We start from the raw sequence: 16,048 nt of genomic DNA on the forward strand, positions 1-16,048 counted from the left end.
GAGATGAGAGCAAATGGACTTAATTGGAATTTCGTCATGTTTAGTAAGAATAGGCCTAGTGTGAAACTCGCGACGAACTTTAGTCTGGAGAGCATCTGGAAGACGAGCACGCTTGAATGCAGTTCAACCCCGTGTCCCGTTTCAAGGGGGAAGCATTATTGTATGGACAGGTATAATGCACGGAGTTCGAACTCCTCTTGTTTCTATTGATGGCACAATGACATATCTTAGAGACGTTTTAGAGCCTATTATGCGTCCATTTCGAGGGACAGTGGGGGATGAATTTGTTTACATGGACGACAATGCTCCTCCCCATCGCACTTAAGCGATTCGCGAATTTTGTAAGGAAGAGGGTATAAGAAAACTGTGGTGGCCACCGATGTCTCCAGATATGAATGTGATCGGGCATGTTTGGGACATGCTAAAACGCCATATTACCAAAAGGAATGATCTCCCCGTACCTTAAATGAATTGAAAATTGCTGCGCACGTAACATAGGAAGTCGTTCCCTTTATTTAGTTTATTTCAAGGCATTGTCGAAGTAGGTCGTAAAATTTTGTCACTCAGATACGCAACGGATAACATCGTCTAAATTTGCTATAGTCTGTCCAACGAGAAGATCCTTGACAGTGATAGATGTGTCTGTCATTATAATTTCAAAGTAGTTTATTTTATTTTACAAAGAAATAAGTTGGTACAACTGGAACGCATAGCAGCAAATTAATATATTTAAAATTTGACTGACAGTGATTACTGCAAAATATTGTGAAAAAAACTGTATAAAACTGAAAAAATATAATCGAGTTATTTTATTTAATAAAAAACGGTAGGTGTTAATACAAAACAAACAAGAACAAGGCACCACATACGAAAAAAAATATATAAAAAAGAACTATTTCTTTCTTTCAAGCTTTATGAAACTTCCCGCATTTATGATTATATTTATCAATATAACTTATGTACAAATACAAATTTGTAATATTCCACAGAAATAAATAAAACAGCATAAATAAAACAAACTATTTTATTAATAATAACACCTACCAAATTTTATACCTTAAAGGTTGATTAATTAACTTTAATCTTAATTTTTTTAAACCAGTACCTTTTGACATTATTTTTCTGCAGTACTAAAATCCATTATTTACCTATCGTGTGATGTCGATATTTTACAGCTACTCCAGTTTTTAGTATATGTTTAGTATGGTCCTTCTACCATATTCGAAATGCACTTATCTACGACGAGATGGTATACGAACTTTATTAATAGTAACTTTATTGGTGTATAAGACTTTCTGCCTGGGCAGCGAGTATTAACCATAAACTGTGCTCTAGGTCTACAGTTAATTTTCACTCGATTTTTCCTCCACTTGACTTCAAAAGACACAAAACACACGTAATAACACGGATCAAAATGCATCATCTTCCGCTTCCAAAACGCAGGGTATTTGACAAAAGTTAAAAGTTGACACAAAATTCTAACCTATAATTTGGCAAGACTTTGACAAGCGTCAAAAATCTAAAGGCGAGTTCATACGCATCGGCGTCCGTTTGTCATTCATCGTTCCGTCAAACCAATAAAATTGAAACACGATCTGTCATTTTTGAAATAAACCAATAAAACTGGTTAAAAACAACAAGAGACGACGCATGACGGATTTATATTTAAACCCATCCATAGTTAACTTGAAAATTATTAGAAACTTTTTTTAGTAAAATAAATAGATTGGTATGGGACGTCATCTGCTTCTTCTGTCATCGTCTGTCGAAATCTTACCTGAGAAAAAAAAACAGAGTATACCTGCAATGTATGTAGAAAATTCGCTCCGCTTTTTATCGAATATGTCACATTAAAATCGTATTTCAATTTATTTCATTCTAGATTCGCTGGCGTTCGTCGCTCGTAACTCGTCACTTGCATCGCGCGTTCATAATCGAGCGATGTCGGTTATTTTAATAATCGAGTACTCGAGTGAATTTTCGCTCTAAATGACTTTTTTAAGGTTGGTTAATCACTCTTTGCTAATTTAACGTTAAAAAAGTAAAAAATATATATCTAATTCATCTGAGAACACGCATTTAATGGTCCTAAAGTCCTGCCTTAAGTATTTTTATTATTTCTTAAAATTAGATTATAAAAAAAAGCTCTTAACCATATTCAATAAAAAAGCTTATTACAAGTTTGGAAACAAATTAATGTTAAGTAGATTGCTTGTGCTTACAGTTTTCTGGTAGTACAACTCGTTAAAATGCAGTACAAATATTGACATTGACCCGCTACGCGTACACAACCGTTTAGTTACTTTTTTGATGCGTGAGTTATTTTGTTTTGGGTTAAACGATCTTGAAGAACTTTATTTTTAGATGGAATCCTAGAAACCCTTCTTCCTCCTTACGATTTTAATCGGTCTAGGTCTTTGAGTTTAAACAATGAATTATTTATTAATTTTAAGGGGTTTATCAAATTGCCAAATCATACAGGGTGTCCCAGAAATAAGTGCAAATATTTGAAGGGGTGGTAGACCTCGATAAAAGAAACATATTTTCTTTTTATCGTTTTTCAAATAAGTCCAAAATAACGGAGTTAGGGAATGCAATCCCGCACCAAAATTTCAATTCCGCAAACCCGCGGGATTAACGCAATCAATCCCGCGGATGCGCAAAATTGCGGGATTGTAAACAATAAATGCTCTTCTTTTCTCTCTCCGATTTTGGGATGAGGTTTGGACCAGGTTTTAGACACATCGATTGTGATTAAGATGCTATGTGGTTTTCGAAAATATATTTAGCGAATTCTCGTATACAGAGTGGTTTATAATAGTGTACAAATTTGGTTAAGAATTTTTTTACCGAAAATTTACAATTTTTGAAAAATCGAAATTTTAACTATGTACGACTAATCTGTATTGAAATTAGAAAAAACAATTTGGTGTTTTTTTTTAAATTTTTTTGTTTTAAGGAAAATACGATTTTTTTTCGAAAAATATGCATTTATAATCATACATTTGGTCCTAAATGGTACAAAAGGCATTGTACATTTTGCATAGGCCCTCAATATACTGATATAGGGTGTATCTTAAACTAGCTGAACAGAAATTTGGACCGATGTATATGGGGTGTTCAAAAAATATATTTAATATTAAATAAACTTAAATTTTATTATAATTTATCTACTTATTTTATAAATAAAAGTATTATTCTGATGTTGAAGGTTTTTTTTCAATTTGTGTTAGTTATCTACTTTTAGATACACTCTATATCAATAATTTTTTGGCATATGCAGAATGTACAAAGCTTTTTGTACCATTTAGGACCATCGAATGACTATAATGCATATTTTTCGAAAAGACGTCGTATTTTCCTTAAAACAAAAAAAAAACAATCAAATTGTTTTTTCTAATTTCAATACAGATTAGTCGTACTTGGTAAAAATTTCGATTTTTTAAAAACTGTAAATTTGCGGTAAAAAAAATGCTTAGCCAAATTTTCAAACACTTTTATAAAACACCCTGTATATGAGAATTCGCTAAATATATTTTCGAAAATCACATAGTATCTTAATCACAATAGATGCATCTAAAACCTGGTCTAAACCGATAAGCGTGTTTCTGGGGTTGAACTATAATAACAGTTAAAATACTTGCACTTATTTCTGGGACACCCTGTATTATATAAAACGTAACTTTTTATTTCATTCAAGTGTTTACAACCCTTTAATTAAGCTTCCTAAGTTAAAACTGTTATGTCGCAATTTCATTGTCTATATATCGTTAATCTAAGGTGTTTTTGGTTGAATTTGAATAAAACAATTTCTTATTATATTTTTATTCCAATGCGGTTAATCCGGTTCAGAACCGGTAAATTCCGGTACTGAAACATCGGGAATCGCCGGTTCTTTTGAAACATTAAAGAACCGGCACTGGAAATTATTAATTCCCGGTCGTTCCCGGTACTTTCGTGACTCGCTACTTCGAGTAACAATAATAAAAAAATGATTTTTTGTTTCATGCGAAAGGCCATTGATACTTTCTAGCAATCAGAATCAAACTCTTTTATACAGGGTGTCCCAGAAATAAGTGCAAGTATTTTAACTGGTAGTATAGTTTCTCCAAACCCAGAAACACGCCAATGAGTTTTTTTTCGCGAAAAAAAAATGAAAATTCGAAGTTTTTTGGGTCTTTTTTTAGTTTTTAGTTAAAAAACATAATTTCTTAATAATATGGCAACATAGGTATTAGATTAAATTTGCAAAAAAGAAAATCCAGAAAAGATTCAGTGGTTCTCAAAATTTTAGCAAAAAATTTTTTTTCGTTTTTTTTTTTTGAAAATTTTCAAAGTAAAATAACTCCGTTATTTTGGACTTGTATAAGTAGTGATGCTATATTATTGTTTTTGCTTCTGAAGTTCTTTGAAGTTCCTATTATGTTTGTTAGCAATTATTGAAGTTTAAATGTAGATATTATTTTATTATTTAGTGTGATGTTGCTAAATGGCTGTTAGATATATTTATGTTATGTTTTTATAGGCATTTGATTTTTAATTGAAAATGTAAGGTCGAATCTGCTTGCTGTGTGAAAAACTAACTATCCGAAAAGTCGGAGTTGTTTAAATCAGAAAACAATTTTTTGAAAGTACGAAAGCTCGAATATAACAATATATCATTTCAATTGAAATAATATCTACCGCCTTTAAAGAAAGGTTACTAAATTGTGTGGATTTTTGGCAATAAAATATTCCTAATCCGTATAAAAACAATTAAGTCTATTTGTTAAGTGTATTTATTAACTAATTATATTCACATCACATTATATACATATATTATTTTGTTATCTAGGCGATCGATACGATAATTACCCAATTCGTAGGTTAGGCGCCATGGTAAAAAACGAATTTTATTTTAATTAAATTCATTAATTGAGTACATGCTTTAAAAAAGGGAACATTTTTTAACAAATTTGATTACACTTGTACGTTTCTTATGTCTTATTTTTAGTTGATTAGCTGATAGTGGCTTTTGTCAAAGTCCTGAGAGTGTATGATGAGTCATAACTCGTTATAACTCAAGAAATGGAAACAGAATGTAAGGTTGCGGCTTGAGGTAGGTTGCGGTGATTAACATCCTTCCTAAAAGTGGCTGCTCGTCAGGGCCTTAAACTATGGTCAGGGTATGCAAGGTAGGCGGCGCCTACCCTAAAATGTTGGCAGAATTTAAGCGGTTTATTACATTACATTATTTACTATTAATGTTGCCAATACATAAAAATATAAAAATACCTTTAATACACGGAAGTGTGTTGTAATAATCATTATTATTTTAATATTTGTGGTCTTGTATATTAAAATATTCACTACCGCTTGTGTACAGGGTGTCCTTTTTTGATTGAAATCATACGGTATCTCTGTTATTCGTAAAGATAGAAGGGTGCGGTTTGCACAAACCTGTGCCACTTTTTTGTCAAACGGAAGATGCCGTAAACAAAATTTTCATAGCTCTCTTCGTTTCTGAGCTACAGGGTCTTTTTGAAAATTTTGCAACTTGGGATACCCCCTGTATCTCTGTTATTGTTAAAGGTATTGAGACGATGAAAACTGTTTATTGTAGAACTTTTTAGTAGAATACAGTGGCGTAGTCTGTTATTCTACGAAAAGAATATTTTTAAAGAATGAACTAAAGTTATGTTTTGTTAAATGTAACACCCTGTATATTTATAAATTATATGATCTGGCTTGCCATAAGCTCCTCAAAAATATATAACACTCTATATTTATTTTCATTATTTAATGCAATATTTAAAAAAATATATTAAAAGATCATATTTATAAGTAGGCCATGATTGATAATAAAAGAAACTAAATAATTCTTAAAATTAATACTGCTATCTATCTCTTGTTTTATTACGTGAAATATACTTTCAGCCAATATGGGACTCCCCCTCACAACTTAACTTACAACGAAATATTCGAATTTTTTTAAATTATAATTTCTCAAATCAATTAATTGGAACCAATCTACCCATATGATGGCCTTCCTGATTCCCGGATTTGTCCGTTCTCGATTTCTGATTTTGGGGATTTTTGAAATATGAAATATATCGTGGCAACTAATACGATGTCGAACACCTAGAAAATGCTTTAATAATGCTAGCTTTTAGATATTTGCAAACCCCATCACATTATAATAAATTCCGTTATAAAAAAGGGAAAAATATATTCAGAGATTCAGTGGTAACAGTTCAAAAGTAAAATATATCAATTCAAATTAAAATTTTAATATGTGTCTGTCTGTTTTAGTAAATACCATTTTGATTTTGTTATTTATCACGGCCTACTAATAAGAAAATGATATATTTTAAATATTTCAGTAAATAGTGAAAATAAATATAGAGTGATATCTTAGAGTGATATATATATATATATATATATATATATATATATATATATATATATATATATATATATATATATATATATATATATATATATATATATATATATATATATATATATATATATATATATATATATCTTAATCACAATAGATGCATCTAAAACCTGGTCTAAACCGATAAGCGTGTTTCTGGGGTTGAACTATAATACCAGTTAAAATACTTGCACTTATTTCTGGGACACCCTGTATTATATAAAACGTAACTTTTTATTTCATTCAAGTGTTTACAACCCTTTAATTAAGCTTCCTAAGTTAAAACTGTTATGTCGCAATTTCATTGTCTATATATCGTTAATCTAAGGTGTTTTTGGTTGAATTTGAATAAAACAATTTCTTATTATATTTTTATTCCAATGCGGTTAATCCGGTTCAGAACCGGTAAATTCCGGTACTGAAACATCGGGAATCGCCGGTTCTTTTGAAACATTAAAGAACCGGCACTGGAAATTATTATTAATCCCGGTCGTTCCCGGTACTTTCGTGACTCGCTACTTCAAGTAACAATAATAAAAAATGATTTTTTGTTTCATGCGAAAGGCCATTGATACTTTCTAGCAATCAGAATCAAACTCTTTTATTAATAATTATATATATATATATATATATATATATATATATATATATATATATATATATATCGCGTCGATGTATCTGAGCGAGTAGACGTGTATGTCACGATGTATGTTCGTCGATGTATGTTGAGCTACTGACCGAGTAGACGTGTCTTTTAGCACGCTCCCCATATTTTCTAAAATTTAGTTATTTTTAGTGGTTTATAGTAAAAAATAAAACCTAAAAGACTCCGTTAATGAGTTTTTAGATTTAAAAACCAACTAATATTTATTGGCTAATTAAAAATTGACCAATCAAAACTCTGTATACCATATTAGAGAAGTTCAGCAACATGGGACGGAATGAAACACCTCCTGTTCCTGCTCCCAGCACCAGAAGTACAAGTAACTCACGAAAAACTGAGGACGATCTGGAAAAACTGATCAATAAGGTATGTGCTACTTTTATCAATCAACTAAAAGAAGAATTAAATGATAAAACCAAGCAAATTGATGTTAAAATAACCCAGGTCTGTGAGATACTAAAGAACATTGAAAATTGATAGCAATAAAAAAGAAATTTCCGAACTGCAGCATCGTGTCCAAAATTTGGAACAAAGATCAAAGGCGAACTCTCTATGAATATGTGGAATTAAAAGAACTAAAGATGAAGACCTACCAGCCATCCTGACTGATATTCTTTCAGAAAAATTGAATATACAAGTGTCTTTAAAAGACATTGACTATGCTTTTCGATTAAAATCAAAAAATGATGAACGAGATGGACCGACGCCGATTATTGTAAACTTTGTAAGCAATATGACACGTAATAAGATTTACCAGGCGAAAAAAGAACTGAAGCATACCCCTATTTCGATATTTGAAGACTTAACTCGAGCCCGATACAATTTATTAATAAAAACCAAGGAAAAATTCCGAAAACACATGGCATGGACTGAAAATGATAAAGTTTTCGCTTGGGATGCTCCAACAAAGAAGAAAATAGCTGTAAATATTAACAGCGACAACGCGGTTTCTCTCTAATATTTTTTGTTTAAATGTTTGGTTTTTGACAAAAAAAGGAATAATGTATTTATTTTTGAGATAGCAAATACTTTTTTATTCTTAATCTTGGCAAATACCATGGAAAAGGGAATTTAGGTATTGTCCTGCAATAATCTGATTTCATTTCTAATTTGTTTACTTTTTTAATACGGAATTTATAGCCTGTAATTTTTTATTAATTATATGAATAATAGCTTTGTTCGCGGAGGTGATCCCTGACTAATCCCTGACTGGCGCGCCGGCGCGCTTTGAATATGAGCGTTCGCGGTACAATAAGTTCCGGATTCTGACAAACAATCAGTCGTTCGCGGAAGCGCTTAATCGAATCGAGGACTGGTACGGGATCGATCAGAATAGTCAGCGGATAGATGCCTGTACTTCTTGTCAGGTGCATGCGTATTGCGGACTATGGCATTTGTTGACAAAAGCACTTCTCTGTGAGAGGCATTTTTTTAGTTCTGTGTGTTTATAGAGATCCAAAAAAAGTAACGTATCACCATGACTCCATCTATAAAATTTTTCTTCGACAGTACTGGAATTAAATTCCAAAAATTCGCTTATCTCTGTAGCAAAAAAAAACATCGGTTAGGAATATAAACAAATAATTTAATATTTTAAAAAATATAAATGTTTACCACGTTCTATATCACTGCTCATTATTAATCAATGTATTTTGTTTATACGATTAATAATTACCAAGAAGTTTTGTGGATTTTACTGCGGTTTTAATTAACTGTCGTAATTTTATCCGTATCGTTAATTTAAAAGTTCAAAACAAATGTACAAAACGCGTTCGCGGAGAAATGTCAATCCCAAACCTGTTTTGAAACGCGCATGCGTATAGTCTGTCCAACGAGAAGATCCTTGACAGTGATAGATGTGTCTGTCATTTTAATTTTAAAGTACCTAGTTTATTTTATTTTACAAAGAAATAAGTTGGTACAACTGGAACGCATAGCAGGAAATTATTATATTTAAAATTTGACTGACAAGTGATTACTTCAAAATATTGTGAAAAAAACTGTATAAAACTGAAAAAATGTAATCGAGTTATTTAATTTAATAAAAAACGGTATGTGTTAACGTTAATACAAAACAAACAAGAACAAGACACCACATACCAAAAAAATATAAAAAAACTATTTCTCACTTTCAAGCTTTATGAAGCTTCCCGCATTTATGATTATATTTATCAATATAACTTATGTACAAATACAAATTTGTAATATTCCGCAGGAATAAATAAAACAACATAAATAAAACAAACTATTTTATTATTAATAACACTTACCAAATTTTATGGGTACCTTAAAGGTTGATTAATTAACTTTAATCTTAATTTTTAAAACCGGTACCTTTGGCATTATTTTTCTTGTGCAGTACTAAAATCCATTATTTACGTATCGTGTGATGTCGATATTTTACAGCTACTCCAGTTTTTAGCATGTGTTTAGTATGGTCCTTCTACCATATTCGAGATGCACTTATCTACGACGAGATGGTATACGAACTTTAATGATGGTATCTTTATTGGTGTATAAGACTTTTTGCCTGGGCAGCGAGTATTAACCATAAACTGTGCTCTGGGTCTGGGTTTACAGTTAATTTTCACTCGATTTTTCCTTCACTTGACTTCAAAAGACACAAAACACACGTCATAACACGAATCAAAATGCATCATCTTCAAAAACGCAGGGTATTTGACAAAACTGACAAAAGTTGACACAAAATTATAACCTCTAATTTGGCAAGACTTTGACAAGCGTCAAAACTAAAGGCGAGTTCATACGCATCGGCGTCCGTTTGTCGTTCATCGTTCAGTCAAACCAATAAAATTGAAATACGATCTGTCATTTTTGAAATAGAATAAAATAAAACTGAAATAGACCAATAAAACTGGTTAAAAACAACAAGAGACGACGTATGACGGATTTATATTTAAACCCATCCATAGTTAACTTAAAAATTATTAGAAACTTTTTATAGTAAAATAAATAGATTGGTATGGGACGTCATCTGCTTTTTTTCTGTCATCGTCTGTCGAAATCTTACCTGAGAAAAAAAAACAGAGTATAGTTGATAAATCAGTTATTTGTCGCGGATTTGTCAGGGGTTAGTCAGGGATCGCTACCGCGAACAAAGCTAATGTGTAAATATTGTTTATCTCTCTATTGTTATTTTGGAACTGTCTAGTATATTTTGATTTCTTTACATTGAAGATCATCCTGGAAATTAAATTTATTTTTGTTATTATAATTTCTCAATATAATTAATTACTGGTATAATTATGAATTATGAATAATTTTCAGCTGAGTTAACTATCAAATATATATTTTAATATTGTTATATTTTTGGAATTCATGTGCTATATTGGTGTTAGGTTGAAAGTATTATGCATTTGTTCTCATATTAAATTCTTTTTATTTAAGAGTAATGGGGAACTACAATTTTAATTTTAGGAGTGTTAATTGAATAATGTTTATTCCCAAAAGCATTTTTTTATTTGATAGTTTTTTGTTTTGTAATTTGAAGGGTATGAGCGGATATAAGAGGGGAGGCATTTTCTTTTGGATGGTTTATTTGTCTGGGGATGGCTAGCATCATGGACTCGGGCGGTCAGCAGAGCAATAGAACGAGTAAAAAATTTTGTGTAGGACATTTAAGTGTTCGTTCTCTTAATACCGGTTTTGACGAATTTGTACACTATTTGAATGATTACCGGTTGGATGCCTTGGGTCTATCTGAAACTTGGTTGTCATCTAACTATGGAAATGATGCTTTCAATGTTACTGGATATTCTTTTGTTAGAAAGGATAGAGATGGTCGAGGAGGGAGTGTGGCATTATATATAAAAAAACATTTATCATACGAAATTGCTCATTTGGGCATTGCTACTAATTCGTGTGAATTTATAGCCGTCCAGTTGACTATAAAGCAAAGAAAGTTTTTATTTTTCAATGTATATAGGCCTCCTTCGTCAAGTATTGAAGATTTTATTAACTTCCTGGAAAACTTGTTGAGTTATACTGTGCCATTTTATGATAATGTGATATTTATGGGTGATTTTAATATTAACTTTTTAAAACAGTCTCCTGTGACATTGAAAATATCTAAAATTTTAGAGTCTTTTAATCTTGTACAAGTTATCAACGAACCTACTCGTGTTTCGGATGGTGCCTGCAGCCTAATTGATGTAATGATCACAAATAATAATTTTAATTATGATTTCAGTACTTCCGTCCCTGTATCTGAGTCAGTTTCTGATCATTGTTTGATATATGTTATATTTACTCTACAAATATCCCATAGCTCTACGAAATATATTGAATATAGAGATTATAATCATATTAACCAGGAAAATTTTAAAAAAGATGCAATTATGTTACCTTGGGAAAATATTTTTTATATAGCGGATATTAATATTAAAATAAAAACTCTATATAATTACATTTTTTATCTCCTCAATAAACATGCACCGTTGCAAAAGAAGAAAATCGCAGATAAACCATATTTACCCTGGATAAGGGATAACATTAAATTATTAATCAAACTTAGAGACAAAGCACATCAAAAATATTTAAAACAACGATCTGAAGCCAAATTACAATATTATCGTCAACTCAGGAATTTTACAAAACATGCTATGGTTTATCGGAAAAGACTGGTAAAGACTTCTGGAAAGATGCTAAACGACTTAAGTTAACATTTAAATCAAGTCCGGAAGTTCCTGAAAACTTAGCGGATGTAGATAAGCTTAATATTTTTTTTTCGAACTGTCAGAATTGCATTAATAGTACATCAAATAAAAAAAATAGATTTTTATAGACAAAATAAGCATGAAAAAATAGGGAATGATGTTCTAAATTTCAAACTAATAGATGAGGTATCGTTACATCAAATATTCGGTCTAATGCTGTCGGTGAAGATGATTTATCAATTAAAGCACTAAAGTTGTGCATGCCTTACTGTGGTAAAGCGGTAATAAATATAATTAATACTTCTATTTCAGACACTGTCTATCCCGAAATATGGATTATAACACCTCTATAACACTATTATAACACCTCTCTGTAAAATTTCCAAACCTTTAAATAACAACGATCTAAAACCCGTGAGTAGTTTGCCAGCAATTTCTAAAATTATAGAAAAACATCTACATAATCAAATTGTTTCATTTGTAGATTCAAATAAACTAATACCTGAATGCCAATCTGGTTTTCGTAAGAACTACAGCACTACCACTTGTTTACTGAAGCTGGTTAATGATATTAGAGCAAATCAAGAAAATAAAAATATGACGTGTCTTAGCTTACTAGACCTTAGTAAAGCATTTGATACTCTAGACCATTCATTGCTCCTAGCAAAATTACAGTATTTTGGATTTTCAGACGGCTCTTTAGAATTGGTAAAAATCCTTTTAAAAGATAGATTACATTGTGTTGTCATGAAACGGGGAAGTTTAAAACAAAAATCTAGTTATATTCCTATGATTTCTGGGGTTCCTCAGGGATCTATTCAGGGGCCACTTTTATTTTCGTTATATGTAGCTGATATGAATAAGGAATTATAGTTTTCTGAATTGCAGCAATATGCAGATGATTCTCAAATTTATTGCAGAATAGATACTAATAATTTGGCACAATTTCAGTTAAATTTTAACGACGATCTTAATAAAATTATTAATAAAAAAAATCTTAATAAAAATAAATTAATTAATTTGAAATTAAATGCCGGTAAATCTTGTGTTTTAGTATTTAGTAGTGATATAAACAAAATTACAAATACGGCTGGTAACATGAATATCCATATAGATAATGTTGCGATACCCATTCTTACAGAGACTAAAAATCTTGGAGTCTATTTTGATGCACATGCATGGAGTCTTTTCAGGCACATATAACTACTAAATTAAAGGCTGCTTATATACGGTTGAAGAATTTTTCGTCTCTTAAGAAATATATACCATCAAAGACTAAGTATCAATTATGTGACACACTTATTTTATCTTTATTTGATTATAGCGATGTTGTTTATGGTACATCCATAAACGCTAGATTCTCTAGAAAAATCCAAATACTTAAAAACTCGTGTCCACGGTTTTCTTTTAACATTCCTTTTAGAGATCATATAACGCCACATCTTAAAAATTTATCTATTTTATGCATGACTAACAGACGACAATTTCATTTAATGACATTCATTTATCGAATTTTAACTACAGAGCAGCCTCCCTATTTGTTCTCATTGTTTCACTACGTTGACCATGATCATTCGACTAGACAAGTGCATTATTTTAAAATTCCTCAACACCGAACAGCACCTTTCAATCCTTTACAGATTATAAAAACAAATTAAAAATAATTTACTAAATTCGTAAATATTATAATTTCTTCGACTGATTTGTCAGATCTTGTTCTTCTGATATGCCCGTCATTGGTTGCTGTTCCGGTTTTTACACTGTTTCATTATGCCTCTCTGCTTATCTCCGCTCATCCCTGATAAAATTATATTTTCACTTTTTTTATATAATTTTAATTTTGTTTATTTCTATAATTTAATTTATTTCTATTTTGTATTTGGGGTCTCACCACTCTGGCACTTTGTGCCATTGTATCGGTTTTTTAATCGCGGTGCGATCCCTTTAGACACACATTAATTAATACTAATATTATTCTGTAAAACTTAATGGGGTCTAATAAAGAAATTTGAATTTGAATTTGAATTTGAATATATTTGAGAAGCTCATAGCAAGGCGGACCATATAATTTATAAATATACAGGGTGTTCGATTTGAAAAAACATAACTTTAATTCATATTTTCAAAAATATTTTTTTCGTAGAAAAACAGACTACGCCACTGTATTCTACGTAAAAATTACTACAAGAATCAGTTTTTACCTTCTCGATATCATTCAAAATAACGGAGATACAGAAGCTGTCCCAACGTGCAAAATTTTCGAAAAGACCCTGTAGCTCAGAAACGAAGAGGGCTATGAAAATTTTGTTGACAGCATCTTCCATTTGACAAAAAAGTGGCACAGGTTTGTGTAAACCGCACCCTTCTATCTTCACGAATAACGGAAATACCGTATGGTTTCAACTAAAATGGGACAACCTGTACGCTGACTGTGCCGTTGCGTTAGAAAACAAAATAATTTTGACCGTTGGAGGGAGTCATGCAAACGCCTTTGTTCGGCGATTTCTACATCACCTACTATCAGAGTCGATGCACGACGTACGGCAGTCTTCTGTCTCTATCTAACTCATCGTGAGGTAGCGACGCGACGTAAGTCGGAGTTGTCTCGTATTAAGGCGGGGCTTAGGCGAAATCTCCGGTCGCCTTCGCATGAAGCCGTGGAGGCTCGATAGGCTTAGAAGTTAAGGGGATATTCCCGATATTTCATAAGGGGATATATTACATTTCGTTAAGGGGATATTTCATATGATTCATTATAATTATACGTAGCATTTAAAACTTTTATATGAAAATTCAAAAAGCGTTTAAAACAAATTGGAAACGTTATTCAAAATGATATAACCGATTGTATTTCAGAACACGCCACAGAAATAAACGAATCCGAAATAAAAGAGTGCGTTATTTTATTCGGTGCAAGAAGACGATACAACAGATATTACAGAAAAGTCTAAATGTTTTTAACCCAGAAACCAAACAATATATACTGACGAACTGGGTTAGGGTATTATGTAAATTTAGGAGGGGGGGGGGGGGGCAAATAGACGCAACTAAATTTTTGTCGCCTACCCAGTCACACGGGTCACGAGCCGCCACTGCTTCCTAAACATTCTACATTCTAGCACATATTGCTATTTTCTATGGAATTTTGCTCAATGTATTTATTTTCTATGGAAAGTTGTACAGCTTTTTAAAACAATATGTTAATACGAAAAAAGATTCAGGAAATAGTATCTAACAGAACAACAACAAAACAGAATGTACAAGGGAGGCAACGTCATCGTAATAATAGAAGATATTTTTTCAGAAGAATTGTCAAATAATATTTTTAAAACTCCAATCTCAGTAATATACAGGGTGGTCCGAACTGTATTTCGGAAACTTCGGCAGCATATTTTACAGATAAAAATAAGAAAAAAGTTCGTATAAATGTATGTCCTAAAATGCTAAGTTTTGGAGATACAGGGTGTAGAAGTTACAATTTTATTTCGATTTCTTCCAAATAATTTCTGAAGTAACGTAAATATTTGGATTAAAATTAGTGTCTGGGAGTTTTTTAACATGATAAATTTGATTTTGATGTCAATATGACTCCTACTTGTAGAGGGCACCACGTACATATTTTTAACTGTTTTAAAGAGTAATAACTTTTCGTCCGTACCTGTACAAAACAACTGAGTAAAAAATATGCATTTACAACGTTTTTTACGTAAAAAATGTCTCTTAGTAAAAACCGCTACGAGTAATGGTTCTCGAAATATTTGGAATCGAAATTATCAAAACCTGTCATCTTTGTCATAAATTAAGCATGTTGACTAAATAGTTATTAGGCTGAACTCATACATCTGAAATGTTTTTGTGCTAAAAGTTCTTTATCATCATTTTTTCTCAGAAGAATTTAAGATTAATTTAAAAAAAAAAAGTTCCCAAATTTATCATTTCAGTCAAATATCTGTCTACTCAACATGCTTATTTTTTGTCAATAATGACATATGTATTGACTATTTCCATTCTAAATATCTTCAAAACGGTTGTTCGTAGCGACCTTTACTAAGAGACATTCTTTACGTAGAAAATCACGGAAATGTACATTTTTCACTCAGTAGTTTTATACAGGTACGGACGAAAAGTTATTGCTCTCCAAAACAGTTAAAACACATGTAGGTGGCGTCCTCTACAAATAGGAATCATATTGACATCAGAATCAAATTTCTCATGTCAAAAAATTCCCAGATACCAATTTTCATCCACATATTGGCGTTACTTCAGAAATTATTTGGAAAGAATCGA

The 16,048-nt window shown here is 31.4% G+C and overlaps 1 protein-coding gene across 3 annotated transcripts in view; it reads left to right on the forward strand.

Moving 5' to 3' along the window:
* Nucleotides 1-16,048, forward strand: part of LOC115889302 (paired box protein Pax-6-like) — a 178,325-nt gene that overhangs the window by 120,085 nt on the left and 42,192 nt on the right. The gene's annotated exons all lie outside the window — the stretch shown is intronic.

This window comes from Sitophilus oryzae, unplaced genomic scaffold (genome assembly GCF_002938485.1).
Source record: "Sitophilus oryzae breed Bouriz unplaced genomic scaffold, Soryzae_2.0 scaffold_813_pilon_pilon, whole genome shotgun sequence".
Lineage (NCBI taxonomy): Eukaryota > Metazoa > Arthropoda > Insecta > Coleoptera > Curculionidae > Sitophilus > Sitophilus oryzae.